The sequence below is a fragment of the Musca autumnalis genome, unplaced genomic scaffold (genome assembly GCF_047663935.1).
Source record: "Musca autumnalis isolate F117 unplaced genomic scaffold, ASM4766393v1 scaffold_1, whole genome shotgun sequence".
Taxonomy (NCBI): Eukaryota; Metazoa; Arthropoda; class Insecta; order Diptera; family Muscidae; genus Musca; species Musca autumnalis.
In genome coordinates, this window is record NW_027411644.1 from 112,289,558 (window position 1) to 112,314,519 (window position 24,962).

General features: G+C 36.5%; 1 protein-coding gene across 2 annotated transcripts in view; it reads right to left on the reverse strand.

Moving 5' to 3' along the window:
* sr (zinc finger domain-containg protein striped) overlaps positions 1-16,341 on the reverse strand; it is a 571,748-nt gene extending 555,407 nt beyond the window's left edge. For both annotated transcript variants that reach the window (XM_073988472.1, XM_073988456.1), the window contains exon 1: positions 14,990-16,341. The gene's annotated coding sequence lies outside the window, so the exon portion shown is untranslated. The remainder of the gene's footprint in view (positions 1-14,989) is intronic.
* Between the last annotated feature and the right edge of the window lie 8,621 nt (positions 16,342-24,962).

A 24,962-nucleotide genomic window follows, 5' to 3' on the forward strand; every position in this document is an offset into this window, starting at 1 on the left:
TTTTTGTATCGTCGTCTTTCGCTAAGGAGTTCTTGTATTTCATTTGTCATCCAGCCTTTGTGTTTTGATCTTTTGTAATTTCCCAGATTGTTTTGTCCTATGGTTTGAAGAGTATTTTTGACTTCGCCCCAAATATGTTCCACATCATTCCTATTAACGTTATTCAATTCTAAGTTTATGAGGTCTCTTATGCTTGATTTAGTAGCTGGGTCGTCAAGTTTCCCAATGTCAAGTTTACGGTGTTGGTTTTTCTTCACTGGTGCACTAAGTTTGGTGTATATGTTTGCCATAAGAAGATTGTGATCTGATGGTACGTCTGCTCCAGGATATGTTGATGTTTTCGCAATTGAAGTAGCGTAGCGTTTATTAACAATAATAAAGTCAATTTGGTTTCTTATTATATTTCCATTTCTGTCCTGGGGGGATTTCCAGGTGTAGAGTCTTCTAGGTGGTAAGCAAAACAGGGTATTTGTTATTTTCATTTTATATTCCTGACAGAATTGGATTAGCCTGTCGCCTCTCTCATTCCTTTCTCCTAATCCATATTGTCCAGTAACACCGGCCACTACTTCTCGTCCAACCTTTGCGTTAAAGTCGCCTTGTATAATGGTTATCTCATGCTGTTTTGTTAGTTGTAGCAATTCTTCGATTTCATCGTAAAATGCTTCTACTTCTTCGTTACTTTTGTCCGACGTTGGCGCGTAAACTTGAATAACATTAATTGTAATTGGCTTGGCATCAATTCTTATCATCATGGTTCTGTCTGATTTTGGTACAAATCCTGTAACACATTTTGCTATACGGTCTGTTACAATTATTCCAACCCCATTCCTATGGGTTTTGTTGAGATTGCCTGAGTAAAACATTTTCGAGTTTTGCGATATAAATTCTCCACAATCTGGCCACCACGTTTCGCATATTCCAAGTATATCAATTTGGAGTCTGTGCATTTCAGTTAAGGTATTAGCTAGTTTTCCAGCTTCGTAAAGACTGCGTACATTCCATGTACCAATATTAAGTTTTGTTTTAGTTTTACCTCCGGGGATTCTTAGCACCCTTGTATTGCCGGAGACTAAGGGCCGTGTATTTTGGTTTGTGTTCATAATTGTATGGTTTTCCAGGGAGATTACTTCAGTGGTTTCCCGTTGCCTTCTGAAGGGTTGAGAATTTTCCTTTTCTATATCCAGCCGCTCCTCCTGGAGTTCAGACGCTGTTTGTGACCGCTCAATATGAGACAGACGTCGGGGACTCTACTGTATTTTATTTAAGGAACTCTGTTCCCTTAACAAAATCCCGTAATTGTTTCAGGTCGTCTACAATTACGAGTACCTGATTAAGATCTGGTATTATGTCGTTCCCTAAAAACTGAGATCTGATGTTTGCGAAAGAGGGGCATTGGCAGAGAAAATTCTCCAATGTTTCGTCATCTTCTCCGCATGCCCTGCATATGCTGTTGTCTGCACAATTAATTTTGTGCAGATGAGCTTGTAAACCCAGGTGACCTGTAAGGACACCTGTAAGTCTACTCAACTCTGCCTTACCTAGCAGTAATAGGTTTTTAGTTTTTCCTCATTTGGGTCTCCCCATAGGATTTTTGTGGTTTTCCCTAAGGACACCTGTAAGTCTACTCAACTCTGCCTTACCTAGCAGTAATAGGTTTTTAGTTTTTCCTCATTTGGGTCTCCCCATAGGATTTTTGTGGTTTTCCCTAATTCCTCTCTATTCCATAGGGATAAGTGGGCATTTTTTGTCCAAGTTTTTAACTCTAGCCGAGACGCGTTTAGTGGCTTTGAGTTCTCTAAGTTTACTGTTTTTTGCCAGAGAATTTGCTATCTCATTACCTTTGTTCCCCGCATGTCCCGGTACCCATATTGTACGCACCGATCCATGTTGAGAATAACTGTTGATCGAATTTATACAATCCAAGACTGTTTGTGATTTTACTGTCTTGGATGTTAATGCTTTGATTGCAGTCCGCAAAGACGTTTACAGTAGCTGGTCTCGTGTTGGCATTAAGCCAGTTCAGACACTCTGTAATCGCTCGGATCTCCGCTTGATGGACTGTATTGTGATCCGGCAAACGAAGAGATATTTCGGTCTCTGGTTCTTCAATAAAAATACCCAGTCCCGTTCTCCCACCTGGCATGGAGCCGTCTGTATAACAACAGTTTCCAGTCGGCATTTGTGCTATAGTTCCGCCGATCCACGAGTCTCTGTCTGGAATTAATACCTCGCATGAGGCAGCTATAATTGTTTCAGGTATACGGTCCGATACAATGTTATCCATTAACTCTTCCCTTGTTACCCGTAGAATGTTTTGATGGTATGTTACTGATTGACCCACTCCTTCCGGTACCTCCCTCACAAAAGTTGTAAAATGTTCGGGAAAATAACTCTAACTACACACACTAATATATCTACCAGATCAGGTTCAAATATGGACTAAATTTGTCCACTCCTTCGGGTACCTACCACACAAAATTTCGGATAAGTTCACATTGAGACCTGCTCTCGAATCACTTTGATTTCTGTTAAAGCAACTTACATTCGTTGCTTCAATTACGAAGGAGAAAGTTTTTTCAGGGGCAAGTCCATGCTTCTTGAGAAAACAGCCTCAAAGTTGTAAAAAACACCCCTATGACACCATATGTAGTGGCTGGAGAACATGGTAACTCTCGAACTGATCAACCGATTTGGTCAAAAATTTGATCTTCGTCATACTTTGTCCAAACATAGTTTCAGTTCGAAGTTGAGCCATATCGGTCCACATCTTCTGGTATCTCCCCCAATATTTAAAAAATATCACTCAAATGGTATATCTCTTGAACAGGACAACCAATTTGGTTTACACTTTGGATCTCCTTATATTTTGTCCAAATTTAGTGTAACTTCTAAAATTACCCATATCGGTCCTCTTCTTAGGGTACCTTCCCTACTAAAGTTCAACATTTGTGTCTAAGTGCAGTTTAGAGTCTGTGGAGAAGTTGTTCAAGGCTGAAATACTCATAAAATGTCGCCAACATTACTGAAGGGCATTTTGCCACCGTTGAAAAATATTTGATGTCTCATAGCCGGGGAATCGAACCCCCGCGTGAAAGGCAGGCGTGCTTACCATTGCACCAAGGTGGCACCCCGGTCAAGCAAGATCAAAAAATTTTCAACTGTGGCTAAATACCCCTCCGTAAAGTTGGCGATATCTCCTGAGTTTTTCAGTAATGTAAAACTTTTCTACAAGTGGTGTCTTAAGACACGCCGTTCGGACTCGGCGATAAACTGTATGTCCCATATCATTGAGCTAATATGAATCGGGGTGCACTCATTGATATTAGAGAAGTCTCCCTTGTCCCATCTGGGATGTTTGTGGAACAATTATTATTATTACCTATCGAAAAGATATGACTCTGAAAATAAGATCAACATCCATAATGGACTATGTCGGGCCATAACTTTAAGAACCTCCTCCGCAATACTTTTGAACTTTAATCTTAATCCACATTTTTGTAGGCAAGTTCAAATGTCCAAAAATGCCACAAAATTCTGAAAAGACCCTAAACACATTCGATCAGTCCGTAGATGAAAGTTTCAATTCACATAAGCTGAGGGTATATCTCTGTCGGCAAAGCCGATTGATACTTTTTTACCTGTTCTTTCAGCAGTTCCGTAACTGAACTTAGCAGAAAATTCTATTGTTTTTAGTGTACCAATTTTATCAAAGTTAACCTTTACCCCCTGTTTATGTATTTCGAAACGAAGATGTGTGCGCATGAAACACACCCAAACTTTAGCTTTGGAAATACTATTTCCTTTGCTTTTGCTTCAAAACAAAAACAAATTTAAAAAACATACTCAAATTTCGTAGTTTTTCTTACGCATTCATTTTCTTATCGACATACATAAACAGGCCCTTACTGACGGTATATCTGTTTCAGATATTTGTTCTCTGCGGTAGTGAGGCCAAATTATTTCCGTTATAAATCCTATTTCTCCTTTAACTAATCTCATTGTTTGATCAATGTTGGATCGGAGCATCACCTTTGCTCCAACAAATATTTCCACAGTTTTTGGTAATCCGGCGGTCTTATTGATGTAAATACGGATGACTTCATTCAAATCTCTGTTTCCCAATTGGCGTATTGCGTTCACCCTCTGAACTTGTGCTTTGATAGTATACAAATATTTTAACAATTTGATTTTTGAACCATTGCAGCACAGCCGTGTTGTGATCTTCTTTCTGACAGTATTTCAAAATGTGCTGCTTCTTTTCATTTCTCCAATGCGTAGAGCATTTATCAGCTCTGCAAAGCTATTCTATTCTGAGTTCACAGACCGGAAAGAGGTGCCACAGATTTGTTGCTGTGCTGTGTGAAATGAAAACATTTATAATGGAAAAAAATGTCAAATGAAAAAAATTGTAAAGAAAATATTTTTCAATTCAAATTTTCATAGAACAAGAGTCCAGCTCCAGCTCTGTTTCATAGAAACAAAATTGAGCCCCTGGTATTGTGATTGTAACTGATAGTTCGTTTATATATAACCGGATTTAACAAAACCCACTGGGTTTCAGATGCCAATTCCTTTGCGTATTTGTCAAATAAATCCTCATTAAGTAGGTTAACCCTGCAAAAGGCTATAATGTAAACATGTCCTAAGGTGAATATTTCTCTTTGTCCAGTATTGCCTGAAACTCGTTCTCATCAATAGGCTGAAGTGGATCTGCTTCTTCCAAAATCTGGAAATCATGTACTTGAATGAAATCATTTTCAAGATGACTATCTCGTTGATGCAATAATTCCATATGTATGTTCATTTATCTCTTTCAATGTTCTCTGGATCAGTAACTGCTACAAAGTAAGGTACGGATTACAGCTGGCGTTTTTCTTGCAACCATTCTTGTGTTGTCGGATAACTTGATAATAACCTTTCTCATTGGTTCATCTTCTTCATATGCAACTTCTTCGTTGTCTACTGGCTTCCATAAGGCTCATGTCAGAAAAGTTGTATTCTAATTGTTCAGTTGGGTGATTTTCATATCTGTCAAATACATTTGCAAAGTAGCCATTAGCTTAAATTGTCTCACCAAATTCAAGCACTTTATATCGCTGTTCCAATTTACGAGTATTCAGGAACTCTGTTTTTATATCCTCAGCATTTATGCTAATGAGGGTATATCACCAATATTTTTGAAAATTTAACATAGCTGAAGACAAGGTTTACCCTTCTAGAACACGCGACTTGTGATTGTATATTATACAAATTAAATATTTTTGGATAAAATGAAATGTTTTATAATAATTGTTCCACAAACATCCCATACGGGACAAGGGAGACTTTTCTCATATCAATGAGTGCACACCGATTCATATTAGCTCAATGATATGGGACCTACTGCTTATTGCCGAGTCCGAACGGCGTGTCTTAAGACACCACTTGTACTACAAGCAGTAGGTCCCATATCGTTGAGCTAATATGAATCGGTGTGCACTCATTGATATGAGAAAAGTCTCCCTTGTCCCGTATGGGATGTTTGTGGAACAATTATTATAAAACATTTCATTTTATCCAAAAATATTTAATTTGTATAATATACAATCACAAGTCGCGTGTTCTAGAAGGGTAAACCTTGTCTTCAGCTATGTTAAATTTTCAAAAATATTGGTGATATACCCTCATTAGCATAAATGCTGAGGATATAAAAACAGAGTTCCTGAATACTCGTAAATTGGAACAGCGATATAAAGTGCTTGAATTTGGTGAGACAATTTAAGCTAATGGTTACTTTGCAAATGTATTTGACAGATATGAAAATCACCCAACTGAACATTTAGAATACTACTTTTCTGACATGAGCCTTATGGAAGCCAGTAGACAACGAAGAAGATGCAGTGAAGAAGATGAAGTAATGACACACAAGAATGGTTGCAAGAAAAACGCCAGCTGTAATCCGTACCTTACTTCGTAGCAGCTACTGATCCAGAGAACATTGAAAGAGATAAATGAACATACATATGGAATTATTGCATCAACGAGATAGTCATCTTATCTACAAGTCTTGTAGAGAAGTTTTACATGGCTGAAATACTCAGGAAATGTTGCCAACATTACTGAGGGGTATTTTGCCACCGTTGAAATTGTTGATGTTGCCTGGCTTTGGAATCGAACCCACGACCTTCAGCGTGCAAGGCGGGTGTGCATACCATTGCACTACGGTGGCACCCAAATGAAATGTTTTTAGACGTGGCAAAAAATATTGCCCTTAAAAGATAATTTGGGTGGAAGCTGTGGATATATTTATGTTAAAAAATGAGTTGAAGCCAACTTGTCTTTTTTTGTTTTCTGTCGATTTGTGAGTAAACCACACTTCTCACGATTTTCCTGTCAAAGTAGAAGCCAACTAAACAAGGATAATCTCACCAATGGCACCGTCGAAATGTTGTTTATTGCTGTAGTATGCAATACCAACAAATTAGTTATGTGTTTTTTCGTTGAGAATCGACGAACGCATATCAGTGGGAAAGATTTGGTTATGTTTGCAAGTGAAGTTGCTCGAGTTTAGGTAGTGCTAAAGAAATTCTCGATCAGACTGTTTCTTTGCGCACGTATCTATTTGAGCGAGCAATTGACACTTGGGTATAAAATGTTTCTTGTTGAAAAACAAGAAACTAGCGAACTGATGAAGATCTGTGGCGAGATCTGACACTATAGTCTTCCTTGCCTTACCCCTTGGTAAACATCGCCAATTTTTTCCCACTAATAAACTAAAGTTGTTTTAATAAAATATTAAAACAACGACTATGGGATTAAGCCTGACTATTTTGAAAAACAAAATACAAGTCCTCATCCCAAATAAAAAAACGCCAACACTCCTATAATTTAAAAAAAAAAATAAGTTTCTGTGTCTTATTTAGAAATGCACTTAACACTAGGAAATAATTTGTCGCTTAGCCTCAATAAATATATTCTTTCTCATGATGGAATCTCTCAAATAAAACGCTTGCGTTTTAATTTTGCCACCATTTATAATATAAATGCAAGCGTTTTATTTGAGTTTCCATCATGAAAAAGAATATAATTATTGAGGCTAAGCGACAAATTATTTCCTAGTTTTAAGTGCATTTCTAAATAAAACACTGACACTTAATTTTTTATTTATTATTTATTTAGCGAAAATTTAGATAAAAATTTTAAAATGCCTGAAATCGTGTAGTACCTGGACTTATGTCCATAATTTTTAGTGGGGAAGTTTCTGTACCATTGGGGACTCCAAATGCCAAGTTACAGCCAATTCTGGCTAAAAATGAAGATAAAATCCTTATGACACTTGCTATACCAAAACCTGGACCTATGTCAACAATTTTTGGTGGAGAAGTTTCTGTACCATTGGGGACTCCAAATGTCAAGTTACAGCCAATTCGGCCTAAATTAAAGCCTATTCGGGTTAAAAATGAAGATAAAATCTTTAAAACACTTGATATCCGGTGGTACCACTATAAGGGGGCTGTAGGAAAAATGGACCCATATTCATGTATTGTCATCCAAATCTGAAAAGTGTGCAAAGTTTCAGTTCGATTGGTCAACTGCAACTGCGTTAAAAATGAGTTACTAGATTTGAACTAAATCGGGTGGTACCGCTATATGGGTGCTATAAGAAAAATTGAGCCCATATTGGATTTGGTTTCATATTCATGTATCGTCATCCAAATCTGGAAAGTGTGCAAAGTTTTAGTTCGATTGGTCAACTGCAACTGTGTCAAAATTGAGTTACCAGATATGAAATGCAATTTAAATAAAACACCGCTAAAACACTAGCTGTGTTCCTTTACCTACCTGAGGTTACTATTTTTACCATTTGTTACCATTTTTAACCTGCAAAGTTTTCCTTAACCCCAAAAAGTGGTAAAACTGGCAGCAATTTTTAAGAGAGTGAGAGAGGAGAGAGAGCGCACATGCCTTTCTCTTCTACCACAGGCTACCAGACAAATTTCTACAGGTAAAAAATTGTAGAACTGATTTTTCGACATTTGTTTGACGATTATTTCACGATGAAGAAAAAAATTAACGAAAAACAGAAGAAGAGGGCAAACGCAGACAAAACAAAATTAATTAACTCCAACTCAAGCAATCAAAATTAAAAACTGTGAAATAAAAGCAGAAAATTGAATTTTTATGTTGCTTTTTGACATTGCTACCAGATCTACCATTTTTTCGTCCCTTCACTTTTGTGGTAAAACTGGTAATGAGAGAGCAATTTTGAGCAATTTTGACAGTTTTCTCTTTTACCACTTTTACCATTAAAAAGTAAAGGAACAAAGCAACTATAAAAATGGACCAATATTGGTTTTGATTCCATATTCATGTATTGTCATCTAAATCTGAAAAGTGTGCACATTTTCAGTTCGATTGGTCAACTGCAACTGTGTTAAAAATGAGTTACGAGATTTGAACAAAAACGGACACCAAAGCAAGTTAAATAAAACACTGTAATAAAAATAGTAATTAGTTGAATCCCACTACCATATAGGACTTAAAATGTTTGTTACTTTATCAGATATTTAATAAAAAGTAGAAAAAAAAATTGCACGGTGGGCTCGGATGCAATTTTCTCGATTTAATATTTAAAATCAATTTTTAACAATGATTGACCCCTTCGATTTTCTTGAAATTTTTTATATTAATCAATTGATCGTAGTTTAATATAAAAAATTTAAGAAAATCGAAGGGGTCAATCTTTGTTAAAAATTGATTTTAAATATTAAATCGCGAATATTGCATCCAAGCCCAACTGTGCAAAATTGTTTTCTACTTTCTATTAAATAGCTGATAAAGCAACAAAACATAAAAAACCAAGATTTTTTAATTGGACCAATATTAAAGAAGTTATGAATATTTCTTTGCATATAGCTTTTACAGAAATCGACTTTTTATAGGCGCGATATCTCTGGAGCCGTTGGTCGAAAAAATCTGAAAATATACTAAAATGTTTTGTTGATGATCATTTTAAAAATGTGTCCGATTTCACTCAGAAATCCCCATATATACTTTATAGGGTCCCAAATGATTATTTCAATGCGTTACAAACGAAAAAACAAACTTGATATACCCTGGTGGAGGGTATAAAAATGTACCCAAAAGCCCTCTGTTCTGGACCTCAAAACACATATTATGTACATCAGGGACGTAGCCAGGATTTGATTTCGGGGGGGGCCCACCTGACCAAAATTTTGAAAGTTCATGTTTAGCAAAGATGCAAACCTTATTTTAGACTTACTCTACTAATGAAATAATACTATTTTTTAGTTCATATGGCGCAAGACTTCTTGGCCAATTTTATCTTGTTTTTAGAACTTTTTTACAATATGTCACAGTTAATATATGGTCAAAACAATGAATATATTTATAATGCCATATATTTTTGGGCGTATCATTTATCAAATAATTCAAAACTACAGCGAATGTTATGAAATTCAGTGATATCACTTCGGTAAGGCCAAAAGAAAGCGAATACAATGGAAAACCTTAGAAATATCATAACATTTAATTTTCAAATATCTTAACATTATAATTTTCAAAAATATGCAAAAATCCGATGTCTACATATCGCAAAGAATTTCTGAAGGCTGAGAACTAATGCTGAGCAATAGTTAGTCTATCCATCAAGAAATTCTAGCACCTAATCGCGGTTATGTAAGACTAATTTTGGCGCCCAATCGTCGGACTTCACTTATAGAAATTCTGGATCTTCTCAAAAATTTACCAGGAACAAGGAAATCGCTGGAATCCAGTCTTAACTTCGTTTAAAATTAAATTATGTCGCCCAATCCAAGGTCTATACATGTATACATTCCTTTAGCAAAAATCCATAAATACAATTTTTCCCACATTTTTTATGCTCTATAATGGCTTTAGGGCAAAAGTGTGTTTGGAAGAAATCTGTTTCAGAAAACTTGGAGTCGACTTAGTTATGTCCGTTCGTCTGGGTAGTCGCCTGGGGAGCACGATAATTCTCAAACAGGTCAACCGATTCGGTCCAAAATTTGGCCTTCGTGATATTTTGATCTATCTACTCTTTCGGCAAACTTCCGCAGAGTTTTTCAAAAATTTTCAGCTAAGTGCAGATTAAGACCTCTCTGGATAAGCTGTGTAAGCTTAAGACCTCAATGTTCATGGCTTTACTCCCTTTATGCTAATAATTAGTTATAAGTAAAAATATAAAATAAATAAATTAATAAATAAAAAAAACTCTCCGGAAACGCATTGCTTTTTTGCAACAAGTGTTCTCGGGGCTCCTATTACTACCGTACAGGTTTTTCAGAGGCAAGTCTATACTTCCAGAGAAAATGTGTAGTGGCTAGTGCACACGACAACTTTCGAACCGGATACTGCGTTGGTCCAAACTTTGTTTATCGCAATATTTCAGCGAGCCTTATATATACAAAATTCGATGGTGCTTTTCGGTCTACTTCTTCTGGTATTTTCCCCCCAAAGTTCAAGAATTTTAGCTAAAGTGGTATGCGCGAGTTTTCTTGAACGAAGCAACAGATTTGGTCCAAACTTTGGATTTAGTAATATTTTTTCCAAACTTAGTTTTTGCTCGAAAATGAGTCATACTGGGGTACCTCCCTCACAAACATTCAAAATAGTTGTTTAAGTGCAGTTTAGAGCGGTATTAAGTTTATCGTGGGCAAGTCCATATTTCCTGACATAAGAGTCAAAAGGTGAAGATAATACTGTGGCGAACTGAAATGACAGGTGGGCGCAATATCTTTTAAAAGGAATGACTCCCAAAATAAGATCTACTCCAAAAATGAACTATGTCGGTCCGGTCCATTTCTCCATACCTTCTCCGCAACACTTGTGATCAATGATACAAATCCATATTTTGTTTGCATGTTCATACGTCCGAAATTGGCTACAAATTTCTGAAAATCTCCCAATGCATAGTTTTTGGGTTTAAGGATTTTGGCTGTGTAGCCGCTATTCGATCTGTCTATAGATGAAAGTTTCAACTCACACAGACTCAGGGTATATTCCTGTCCGCAAAGTCGAGTGGTACTTGTTGAGATTTTGACGAAGAAGATCCTGTTTCCGATCAGTTTTTATACCCTCCACCATAGTATGGAGGGTATATTAAGTTTGTTTTTCCGTTTGTAACGCATTGAAATACTCATTTGCGACCCTATAAAGTATATATATTCTTGATCAGGGTAAAATTCTAAGTCGATCTGAGCACGTCCGTCCGTCCGTCCGTCCGTCTGTGGTAATCACTCTAGCATCCACAAAAATGGAGATAGGACGCTGAAATTTTGGGAAAATGCGTCTTTTGTTTGCAGGCAGGTCAAGTTCGAAGATGGGCTATATCGGTCCACGTTTTGGTATAGCCCCCATATAACGGTACCCCCCGATTTACGGTATTTTGACGTTTTTAGCTACATTTTCAGACTGATTTGGCTATAATTTGACATTTAGGGTTCTTAAGTGTCAATAAACATATATAACAAAACTTGTGGACATAGGTCCACGTTTTGGTATAGCCCCCATACAACGGTACCCCCCGATTTGCGGTATTTTGACGTTTTTTAGCTACATTTTTAGACCGATTTAGCTATAATTTGACATTTAGGGTTCTTAAGTATCAATAAACTTATATAACAAAAGTTGTGGACATAGGTCTACGTTTTGGTATAGCCCCCATATAACGGTACCCCCCGATTTACGGTATTTTGACGTTTTTAGCTACATTATCAGACCGATGTAGCTATAATTTGACATTTAGGGTTCTTAAGTGTTAATAAACTTATATATTAGAAGTTGTGGACATAGGTCCACGTTTTGGTATAGCCCCCATATAACGGTACCCCCCGATTTGCGGTATTTTGACGTTTTTAGCTACAATTCAGACCGATTTTGCTATAATTTGACATTTAGGGTTCTTAAGTGTCAATAAACATATATACCAAAACTTGTGGACATAGGTCCACGTTTTGGTATAGCCCCCATATAACGGTACCCCCCGATTTACGGTATTTTGATGTTTTTAGCTACATTTTCAGACCGATATAGCTATAATTTGACATTTAGGGTTCTTCAGTGTAACTAAACTTATATAACAAAAGCTGTGGACCTAGGTCCACGTTTTGGTATAGCCGCCATATAACGGTACCCCCGATTAACGACATTTTGACGTTTTTATCTACATTTTCAGACCGATTTAGCTATCAATTGACATTTAGAGTTCTTAAATGTCAATAAACTTATATAACTAGTGGACATAGGTCCATGTTTTGGAATAGCCCCCATATAACGTTACCGCCCGATTTCAGGTATTTTGAGAATTTTACCAACAAGTTTTAACCGAATTATATGTAATTTGAACATTTGAAATTCTTAGTGGTCACCACACCTCTCCACCAAAAATTGTCAAGAAAGCCCCCATATAACGGTACCTCGCGATTTTCAATAATTTGATGATTTTAGCTACAATATTAAACCGAACTAGCAGTAATTTGACATTTGAAGTTCTTAGTGGTCACAACACCTCTCCATCAAAAATTTTCAACATAGGTCCATGTTCGGATATAGCTCCCATGTAACGGTACCTCCCAATTTTCAGTAATTTGGCAATTTTAGCTACAATTTTTAACAGAACTAACTGTAATTTGAAATTTGAAGGTTGTACTGGTCACCACAGTTAGCCCTAATTCCCGATTTTCGGTACTTTGAGGATTTTACTTAAAATGTTTAACAAACGTAGGTCCATGTTTTTGTATAGCCCCAAAACAAACCTCCCGATTTTCCGTACCTTAGCTTTATTTTTTGGACGAAGTTTCTGTAATTTGAAATTTAAAAGTCAACAATAATTCTGCAACAAAAATTGTTCATTTAAGTTCATATTTTCGTATAGCCCAGATACCTCCGAACTAGCTGTTAATGACATTTGAAGTTCCCACGTTATGTACCGATTTTCGATATTTTGAGGATTCTAGCTAAATTTTTTTAACCGAATTAGGAGTTATTTGACATTAAAGGCTCCCATCAAAAACTGTCAACATAGGCCCATGTTTTATTATAACCCCTATATAACAGTACCTCCCAAATTCTAGCCCACCAAAAATTGTCAACAGTTAGATATAGGCACCATAAAAAAGGGCCTCCCGAATGAAGGATTTTATGTACATTATCTGACATTTTAACGTCCTCACTTAAAGTTGGGGACAGGAATGAATATTTTATGGTGGAGGGTATGAAAAGTTCGGCCCGGCCGAACTTAATGCTTTTTTACTTGTTAGATTTCGTTTGTCGTCACAAGGTCCTTTACCGAAGCAGGAAAAATTAACATTTCTAGAAATGTGCATCCATTGAAAGTACTTCCCAAAAATACAATTGCTGTGGGTTTCTATGCCGTTTTCTTCTGGTTTTATTCAAAGAGTAATCCACAGAAAAATCTCTGAAGATGCAATTCATTGTAATTTTGGACTCAAAAACCGCTAAACCGATTTTCCTTAAATTTTCAGAGTATATCACTACATGGCCTGAAGATAACAGAGGCTATAAAAATTTCTGAAATTCCGCGTTGATCCGGAGATATATCATAAGAATCGGAGGTACCTCCAAAAAATTTAGATTTTTTATGCAAGTATCTATAGAATGGTAACAGATAATGTCTCCCAATTTTGGATGTGTGTAGGAATTTGGTCTAAAAATAAATCGGTCTAAAATGGTCTAGAATTCAAATCGGTTCAGATTTGGATATAGCGCCTATATATATTTTCGGCCGATTTCATGTATTTTATGCACACACGCTATGTAGGTCCACTTTCAATGAAATTTGGAATGTGTGACGGAATTGGGTCTAGAAATAAAATTTTCAAATTATATTGAAATCAGTTCAGATTTGGATATAGCGCCTATATATATTTTCGGCCGATTTCATTTATTTTATGCACACACGCTATGTAGGTCCACTTTCAATGAAATTTGGAATGTGTGACGGAATTGGGTCTAGAAATAAATTTTTCCAATTATATTGAAATCGGTTCAGATTTGGATATAGCTCCCATATATATTTTCCTCCGATTTCATGTATTTGATGCACCAAACACGCTTTATATACCCGATTTTAATGAAAGTTGCAATGAGTGACGAAAAATTGGCCAACAAATAAATTTATCAAAATATATTTTACCTTATTCAGGGTAGCGAACCGCACCGGGTTCAGCTAGTAAAATACAAACATTGACCTCAAGCTCAATAATCTTGATTTTATTAACATTCGAAAGGTGGAACAAAACATAAAAATTCGGCAGAAAAATCATTTTGTCCAATAGACATTTAGGACACTGCGGTGGAACAGAAATTATATCAAAAAAATAGTATTTTTATTGCAAATTTCAAACATAATAAAGAATTTGTAATTGTTATGAATTTCAAAATAGTTCATCATAACAACGTGTTAGAGAAAATATACAAATACTTAAAACCTCAAAGATTAAGTAACAGTTTTACATTTTTTTGTAGAATTGCTCTTATAAAAAATTTCAAAAACGAAATATCGCAAAAATGTTTTTCTGGATGTTGTTTATAAGCCAAAGTATTGGACCTACAAACAAACGTTCAATAAACACAAATATACGTATTGTTCTGAACTTAGTAACACCGTCAGCCTAAAATTCTGATTAAACAAAACCTTAAAACTTAACAAGAACTATGCATAAAATTGCTCAAAAAGCCTAACTTGTTCATTATTATTATATTTTCAAATATGTTGGACAATAAGTGTACCAATGTAGTTAAATAATTCTCTGTAATGCTTCCAACTACATTACATATTTCTTGAATAATTTAAAACGGTTTAAAATTTTACTCAAAAATTAAAAAAAATGTGTAATATAAGCTAATATCCTATGGGAACTAAAATCATTTCGGGCCCCCCCCCCCCCTGGCTACGTCGGTGATGTACATACCTATGTTTATGCAAAATTGTATGTTTACTTACCAACTAATTGATGTTTAAAGTTATCGGAGGGTGGTAATATTGGCAGTGACAGTAATTGATAATTATGGCTTTTTAATCTCCTTTAAATATTATGAAAATTTGTTCATATGTATTATTTTATTATTTCACTTATTTTTCTTACAAAGAAATCAGACAAATTCTTTAAATAATTTCATACAATTATTTTCATATTTATTTTAGACATTTTTGTTGTAATGCACTTTTTAAGTTACAAATCACTATTTAGTACCGGTACTTTTGAGCGTTCTTAAAAATAGAAACCGGTTTTATATGTAACGATCGGTACGATATCTGATCCTCTCGGTATTGCTATAATTTATATGTATCTTTCTCTTTCTCACACAATGAATGGCTTGATGCACTAATCACTCTCATTTTCACAATAATCCAGCTCGAGCATCTTCATCACAGTTGACGACGATGATAGATGGCGTCATTGTTTTAGCCCGTTTCGATAATATTTTATGACACTTGGCGTTAAGTTGTTTGACCGAAAGAGAATTTGCCGCAAACGTTAGACAAGGCTTTCTTTCTTCCTAACTGCATTCCCTTTGCGATTTCATTTATAATTGAATGTTTTTCGTAATTCGGAACATGGCAATTTTTCACGAGTTACTTAGAGCGCCGTTGAAATCAAACAAAAACATGGCCGTGGATTGAAAAATTCATTCAACAACAAAAAAATTGTATCTTTCTTTTTTTCCAGAGTTAAGTTCTCTTTTTGGCGCTGAGTCGATTTGTATCTTGGTTTTTTTGTATTGTTGTTGCTGAGCGAGCACATATATCCAAGTCTATCTGTGATTCTTTGCCGGTTGGTGTTGCTGTTGTATTTTTAGTTGTTGGCGTTGATATTTTCGTTGCCGCTGTTGTTGTTGTCTAAACTGATCGTAGGCAGATCATCGCCTTAGTTTCATTGGATTTTTGCCGTATAGATAGATACTTAGTGAGTGTGTGTGGGGTAGCTTTGGCAGTGTTTTGGTGGTGTGTTGTCATTTTTGGTCATAAGCTGTGGCAACAACTTTTTCTCAATGCTTCACTTTTTTAACTGTGTGTGGGCATACTGCGTCCTCTCGCACAGCATTTGCACCGCCAGTAACAGAAGAACACAAAACAGCAACAATCTTCTCAATGAGAGTTCCATCGTGCAAATCTCTAAATATTACAGCATACAAATTTTGTTGCCAGTGAATGAACTGCTGACTGACTGGCCGCCGACGCTCGTTTTAATAATCCCGGTTTTTTTATTGTTTGTTTTTTTTTTAGAGTTTAGAACTTTTTTCCGATCTTTTAAGCGGAGCGAACCAGTGCACCTATTGCTCAGTATTACGTATGTGATGAAATTAAGTTTATAATATTATATTTATTATGTTTGTAAGTGTATGGTTATTCATAAAGCAATGTGGGTGAAAATGGGAGGTTGGTGCTTAAATTGTTTATTTGTTGTTATATCCCACTGATTTTCCACGCCTTCTTTGTGAAGAAAGCACACAGAAAATGTATAAACAGTAGCCTATGTAAGATATGATATAAACGATAAATAATAACTGAGGAGGCTATATTCGGCATGGTCTACCTTACGATTGTCTTTATTCCAATAATGTTTAGATTGCAGAACGATTACACGTATGGTAATTATAATATAATATAATTATTCCATAAACATCCGAGGCGGGGCAAGGGAGACTTCTCTCATATCCATGAGTGTACCCCGATTCATATTAGTTCAATGATATAGGACCTACTGTTTATCGCCGAGTCCGAAATGGCGTGTATTAAGACTCCACTTGGCTGAAATACTGAGAAAATATCGCCAACATTACTGAGGCGTATTTTGCCACCGTTAAAATTTGATGTTGCCTGGTCGGAGAATCGAACCCACGACTTTCAGCGTCCAAGGCGCGTGTCCATACCATTGTACCACGGTGACACCCTTGCATGAATGGTACCGAAAGCAAAAAATCGAATTTTTGATCAAAAAGTGGAGGTGTGGGACTAGCTAACATGTTACACCAGTCTTTTCATTAATACGGACCTATATGGAATGTTCGGAGGTAGCAGTCAGGTTTGAAATGCCGAGGTAAGGTTACTTAACGTATATTTTATACCGTAAAATAGCTATACCCTAAGTTATAGGCACAACATTAGACCAATTTTGGAAAGTCACAACCAAGTGGTTTTGCGAGGCTAGTTGAGAAGATTTATATCTCTACGTTCTGTACGGTCAATTAGTCTGACCAATAATGCACTTTGTCACAAGTTCATATAAATAATCGCCAATAATATAAAGCAGTTGGCGTAGGTAGATGGATTTTGGTGTATGTACTTATTGTTGGCTGACAATCCACAGTGGATCCGATTGTATGGAGAAAGCGGCCAAAAATATTTCCAGTGTAAATATCAAGCTAATGCGCTGGCTACAGCTTTGTGCTGCTGCGAAGATTGTTTTAAGAAACCATGAGAAAAGCCAAAGGTTCGAACCCAAACAACCATCGCTATGTGACATGTTTCGCCTTTGGTAGAGGCTCTTCAGACATATCGACTGTGGAGCGGCCGAGCCCGAACGGCGTGTCTTAAGACACCACTTGTAGAGAAGTTTTACATGGCTGAAATACTCAGGAAATGTCGCCAACATTACTGAGGGGCATTTTACCACCGTTCAAAATTTGATGTTTGCGGGCCGATGAATCGAACCCACGACTTTCAGCGTGCAAGGCGGGTGTGCATACCTTTGCACCACCGTGGAACCCATTATTATTCCGTTTTAGTTTAGAATATTATCTTCGGAACTGCTTAATCTCGACTTTTTCTATTCCCCATGTCCAGACGACATTGAGATCGCTACGTATGCGGATGATTATAAGATTGGCGTCGGGTACCTTCCCTGATGGCATTGGGAAATGCTGAATGTCCTGGTTGATGGTAACAGAAAATCGGACACTAACTACCCCAAGATTCTAGGGGTCACATTGAGATGTTGGAACAAGACCCTGAAGCTCCTAGCCAGCAGAACATAAGGTGTAGATAAAGAATTATTGTTGACCACATATTACGGGGTAGGTCGATCTGTGGAAAACTATGTGGAGCTGGTGCGAATAAAAGTGCAACACGATAGAATAATAGTCAAACCTGTTAGAAAGCCTTCCTGATTACCACAATGTGGTGCATCCTCATGTCATCAATGGACCATCTGCATGAGGAGACGAAGATTCTTCAATTACAGCAACACAATGCCATGATCGCAGTACTTTTTCGAGAATTTCCGAGAGGGTAAACGAAATAGCTTTATGATCTAAAAAGAGACAGCATACCTAGGGAGAATTCGTAGATCAGCGAGCCTATCAAACAGGTTTGAATACCACTCACACTGATGCAGTCGCAGATACCATCAAAAACTATCGTGCGATTTTTTTGTTATAGTTTTACCATAGACAAATAAAAGAATAGACGGAAAAAATTTAGTGTGCTTGTTTTTTGTAGGGGTCGCCCTAACGAAAACTACGCAGACATCTCACTCAATTGCATTTTGTTTTGGGGTAAATTGCAAGATTTTGTTGAATTTGTTTATATGAGGATGTAGATCTGACCAACGACTACCCAAATGTTGTCTTTTACCAGCATAAAAAGTTTAAAAATGTATAGTTATTACCATTTAAAAAATTGAGTGCATATCTAACTGACTCAATTCACGCTCAGTGAGAGAATTTAGGTGAGAGGATTTCTTTGTCTATACTTTTATTAGTCTATGGTTTCAGCCCCTATAAAACTGTACCACCCAATGTTAAGTATTTTGTTTTTTTATTAATTGACTGTTATTTGGTATTTAGGGTTCCTAGCAAAAATATCTCCACTATAAATCGTAAACATAGGTCTACGTTTTGGTATAGTCCCCATATAACGATAACGGTATTTTGAGAGTTTTAGCTACACTTTTTAACCGAACTAGCTGTAATTTAATGTTTGAGATTACCTGCAGTCACGAAACTTCTCCACTAAAACTTGTCAACATAGGTCCATATTTTGGTATAGCCACCATATAACATCACATCTCGATTTTCGGTATTTTGAGAATATTAGCTACGTTTTTTGCCGAAGTAGCGGTAATTTGGCATTTGAGGTTTCCTGCACTCAAAACGAAAATTCTCCAACAAAAAATTGTCAACATGGATCTTCACACAGATATAGCCCCCATATAAAGGTACCTCCCGGTTGAAGATATTTTTAGATACATTTTCTGGTCTAATTAAGGTATTGAGGTATCCGTGATCGAAAAATTCTCCGTCAAGAATTGTGGATAGAAAAGGCAACTAATTAATCCATTTAAGTTTCGAATATTTTATGGTGGAGGATATAAAAAGATCAGTCCGGCTGAACTTAACCATTTTTTACTTGTTATTGATGTTTTCGGCCCAAATTGGATGTAATTTGACATTTAGGGTTCAAAGTTATTAAAACGAGTAAAAAAGTATCAGTCAGCTGTGCTGACGGAGATACAGCCACTGACCAAAACAAAAAAACCAACAAAGAATTTGCTTTAAAATCTGTATTACCGTAATGTAGGGCTATACCAAATCATTGACATATACCAAACATTTTTAGTAATCAAACTTCTTCATAAAGGACTCGAAATATTAAATTAAGTTAAACTAAAGTTTTAAAAAAAATTAAAATTATATTGCGCAATAGCCTTTTGTATGCGCCTACAGTGTTTTGGAGCCTTGGGCCATTATCTCAGGAGTATTGTCTTACTTCGGAAAAAAATGTACCGTTGCAAATTAGGCCGCTAGAACAACCTACTGAAAAAATAGTCAAAACTATGCGAGATTACTTCTTAAACTTCAATTTATCGGAATTTTGTGTGGGTAGTACCCGAAGGAGTGGACACATATAGTCCATATTCCAACCTGATACATGACTGGTTGAAATAATACGATGTGCAAAGTCTGAACCAATCAGAAACTCCCTGCGCGAATTATCTTTCGAATTTGCCATTTTGGTTGGTGCCGTCAGGGGTTCTTGGAGCTTTTAGGCCAATAGCTCAGGAAGTATGGACTTGCGCAAGAAAGAGAGCTGCAAGGACAACTTACTTACTTACATAGCTGGCCCATTACAGAACATTTGTTCCATACACCGAACTAAGAAAATATCTCCAATTCTCTCTGTTTAGTGCTTCGCTTTCTGGAATTCCGCGCTTTGTCATCTCTTTATCCACTTGTTTGCGCCATTCTGCGTTCACCGCCATGTGGCTCGAATTTATACGCCTTTTTAGCGGGTTCATCATTGCTCATTCTTATTATATGGCCTAGCCAACGCAATCGCTGCATCTCGATACGTTTAACTATTTTGATGTCGTTGTATAGCAGATACAGCTCGTGGTTCATACGACGTCGATATTGACCGTCAACGCAGATTGGTCCGTAGGTCTTTCGAAGAATTTTTCTCTCAATCACGCCAAGCACTGCCTTATCTGCTTGCGCCAGTACCCAGGCTTCGGAACCATACATCAGCACTGGTAGTATCAGTGTTTTGTAAAGCGTTATTTTTGTTTGACGAGTTGTGGCTTTGTTTTTGAAGTGCTTACTTAAGCTAAAGTTGCATCTGTTGGCTAATACAATTCTTCCTTTTATTTCACAACTGATATCGTTTGTTGTGTTTACGGCTGTGCCGACGTATACGAAGACTTTTTCTACCTCAAAATTATAGGATCCAACTTCAACAGTTGGTCCGATCTCAATGGACGCATTGCGCGTCGACACCATCAACTTGGTCTTCTCGCCGTTTACTGCCAGACCCACTTTAGCAGATTCTCCTTCGACCTTCATAAAGGTATCGGTTACTTCTTTTACTGATCGTCCCATGATGACTATATCATCAGCATAAGCAAGTAAAATGTGGCTATTGGTGTAGATTGTGCCACTTCTTTTGACGTTTGCCTCTCGTATAACCTTTTCTAGCAGGATGTTGAAAAGATCACACGAAAGGCTGTCTCCTTGCCTGAAACCTCTTTTGGTACAAAACTCTTCGTAGAGGTTCTTTCCTATTTTAACTGAAGATCTTGTGTCAGTTAGATTCATTTTACAAAGCCGAATGAGCTTTGCGGGGATACCAAATTCAGACATGGCTTGGAATACCTTTGAACGTAGCGGGCTGTCGAAGGCTGCTTTATAATCGACAAAAAGGTGGTAGGTGTCGATCTTCATCTTTTGGATCTTCTTCAGGATTTGCCGCAGGGTAAATATCTGATCAATGGTGGACTTGCCAGGTCTAAAGCCGCATTTGTATGGTCCAATTATTTCGTTGATCCGAGAGGAGCTCTTAGACTTCATTTATCCGAAGTTTGTGTGGGAGGTACACGAAGGAGTGGACCGATATAATCCATATTCGAACCCGATCTATATCTTGAATGAATAATACAATGTGCAAAGTTTGGACCAAATTGATTGCTCCCTTCGAGAGTTATCGTTCACACCATTTTACAGTAAAATTTTGTGGGATTGGTACCCGTTGGAATGGATCAGTATGGCCCATCTTCGAACTTAAACTAAGTTTAGACAAAATATTACGATACGCAAATTGCGGACGCAGGCCCATACTTAGTGTAGCCCTATGTGAAGGAACCAACCGATATTGTTATACCCTCCACCATAATATGGATCGTATAATTACATTTGTCATTCTGTCTGTAACACATTGAAATATTCGTCGGAGACCGCATAAGGTATGTTTTTGGTCAGCATAAAATTCTAAATTCATATAACGCTGTCCATCTGTCTGTTTAAATCAATATACAGCTCGCAATTTTTATAATACAGCTTTGTAATTTGGTATAGGAGTTTCTATTACTCCTAAGATATAGCTACCATAGAACGGTACCTCCCGATTTTCAGTATTTTTCAAGTTTTAGTCCCATTATAACACCGAAATGGCCGAAATTCGGTATTTACTCTTCGGGGGTACAAAATTTCCACCTGACATTTGTCGGTATAGGTGCACGTATTCATATAGCACCCATAGAAAAGTACTTCACGGTTTCCGGTATTTTGAAGGTTGTTGCTTCTTCGTTGTGGGAATTAAGCTTTCCACCTGAAATTTGTCGGTATAGGTCAACATCTTCATATAAACCCCATAGAACGGTACCCTCCGATTTTCGGCGTTTTGAAAGTTTTAGCCACATTATTAAACCAGAATATCTGACATTTGGTATTTAGTCTTCGCTAAAGGTACAAGGCATTTATACAGTTACAAAACATCAATTGCAAAAAATCAGACAGTACAGGTTCACGTTATGGTATAGCCCTCCAATAAGCGTAGCCACCATTTAAGGCTTTTTGAAGATCTTATTCACATTTTCTACGGAAATGGTCGTTAATTCAAAAATGTGAAGATTTTTATGAAATAAATTTTGTACATATGGTATTGGTATAAGCACTATCGAGTGATGTCAAAACATTCTGAGGTCCCCCAAATGTGCGGGGAGGACATCCCACTTTTCTAAAAATGGTCCATATTAGTCTGGCCAGCTAATTAGGGACATTAGCAGTAAAATCAATTTTAATATTAATTGGAACACACTTTTATACCAGAATTGTTTGCATTTAATTAGTTAATAGTGTATTCAGATGATTTCTTGATTTACCCACACCACTAGTCCTTTAATGGACCGAAATATTATTATAATCTATAATAATGTGCTTTTGTCCTTATTTTCTATTAATACTCCACGAATATGCAGATTTATTTGGCTCTTTAAACAAAAATGGTATTTCAAGTAACCCCAGACATCATTCCGAACCATACACTGAAATTACCGCTCCATACTGCGTGTACATTTATCCTTAAATTACTTATTAGCCAGTTTGGATGAGTTACTAGGGTGAAATTCCTATTTTAAGGATGAGATATGAGGCTTTTTTAAATCAAAACCAGTAAGGAAAGGATCCAAGTCGGGCAGGGCCGACTATATAATACCCTACACCACTACAAATCTGCCTAAAATATATATGGGGTCTATATCCAAATCTGAACCGATTTTTACCAAAATAAATAGCGTTCGTCTTTGGCACAAAAACCTATCTTCCCCAATTTCCATGCGAATCGGACAATAAATGCGACCTATACTTTGTTTACAAAAATACATGGACAGACGGACGTGCATAAATCAACTCAGAAAGTGATTCTATGTATACCCTAAAAGGAACTATGGGTCTATCTCGTTTCCTTTTGCATGTTACAAACTAATGTACAAAGACATAATACCCCTTAACCCAAGGTGGTGTAGGGTATAAAATTATGGTAATCTGATCATTAGCATGCTGATATAGTGCACTTATTTCAACAACTGGAGTTTTTCGACATGGAGGAAAATTTGTGTTTGCCATTTTTAAACTATACAATTAAGGCAACTTTTTGTTTATAGGCAACGGATAATTTTTAAAGCAATATAAACATTTTTTCCCTAAGAAATGAGTAGAATCGATTGGTTTCGATGTGAAAATGTACTTTGTTTCATACAAAAGCTAACACAAGGATCCCTGGGGCTTCCATCGATGTTGGGTATTTTTCATCCTTTGTAACAATTGTGAATGTAAATGATCACTCATCTAAATTTTGGTCAATTTTATAGGTAGAGGCAAAATATTTTTTTTTTACATAATGTCGGCATGCCTATGACCAGATAACCACGTTTTGTTGCCTTAAAAATGCCTCATAACTCATCCTTCAAATAGGATTTTCAGCCTAATGACTCATCCAAATTGGTTAATAAGTAATTTAAGGAGAAATCTACACCCATTATGGACTGGTAATTGCAGTGTATGTCTTTTTATTAAGAGCCAAGTAAATATAATTTTTGCTGAATTAACAAAAATAAGGCCTAAAGCACATTATTAGGGATTGTAGTAATACTTCGGCCCCTTAACAGACTTGCGGTGGGTGTAAAGCATGAAATCAGATGAGTACACTATAAACTAACTAATACAAGCATTTTTTGTACAAAAATGTGCATCAGTTAACATTAAAGTTGATTTTACAACTAATGTCCCTAATTAGGTGGTCAGGCGGATATGGGCCATTTTTAGAAAAGTGGGTTGTACTTCCCCGACATCACTCGATAGTGCTTCTAGCAATACCTCATATAGAAAAATTATTTAATCGAAATCTTCACATTTTTAAACGAAATCGGGTAATCTATTAAACTGAATTGATTGTCCCTAATTAGGTGGCCGCCACTGTATATCCAGGTCAAAATCTGGCCGGTATTGCCAAATTTTCGAAGATTTTTTTTGTCAAATTTTCGAACCGAAATTGTGTTTTAATATAGTATTGTGGGTTGCCTGAAGTTAAAAAGCTCAATTCGGAAAATTGTAAATATTGATGCACGTTTTGAAAAAAAATACCCTATATGAGCTCTTTATAAGGGAATGTTATCAGTTGGGAAATACTACTTCTGCAATAAGAAGAAGAAGAAGAGCTTAGTACTTTCATAAACGAAAAAAAAAACTAATTATTCTTATCCACTTATTCACAATACAGTTCGTGGTGGAGTGTATAAAAAGTTAGGCCCGGCCGAACTTGTTGTTTTTACTTGTTATTTTTTTAATTTTCTCTACATTTGCGGACCAAATATGATGTAGTTGGTAATTAGAATTTCCAGAGGTCAGTAGTTCCCACAATTTGTGGACATTTTTGTACCTTCGTAATAGAAAGAAAATTACTTATTTCATGTTAGTTCAGATTGTTTCATTATAGCTCAGTCTTATTTCCGGTAGTGGACAACTAGAAATTTCTCAGCTCCTTATTTAAGTGCTCAACTTCTAGACCCTTAAATTTCATTGTAGGATTTGTCGTAATCCCATTTCTGACACCAATTGTGACGGAATTGGGTTTAACTTAAACCCTTCTAGACACAAATCCTAGCTCTTAAACTAACGGAAATTCATCTAAAGTAACTTAAATC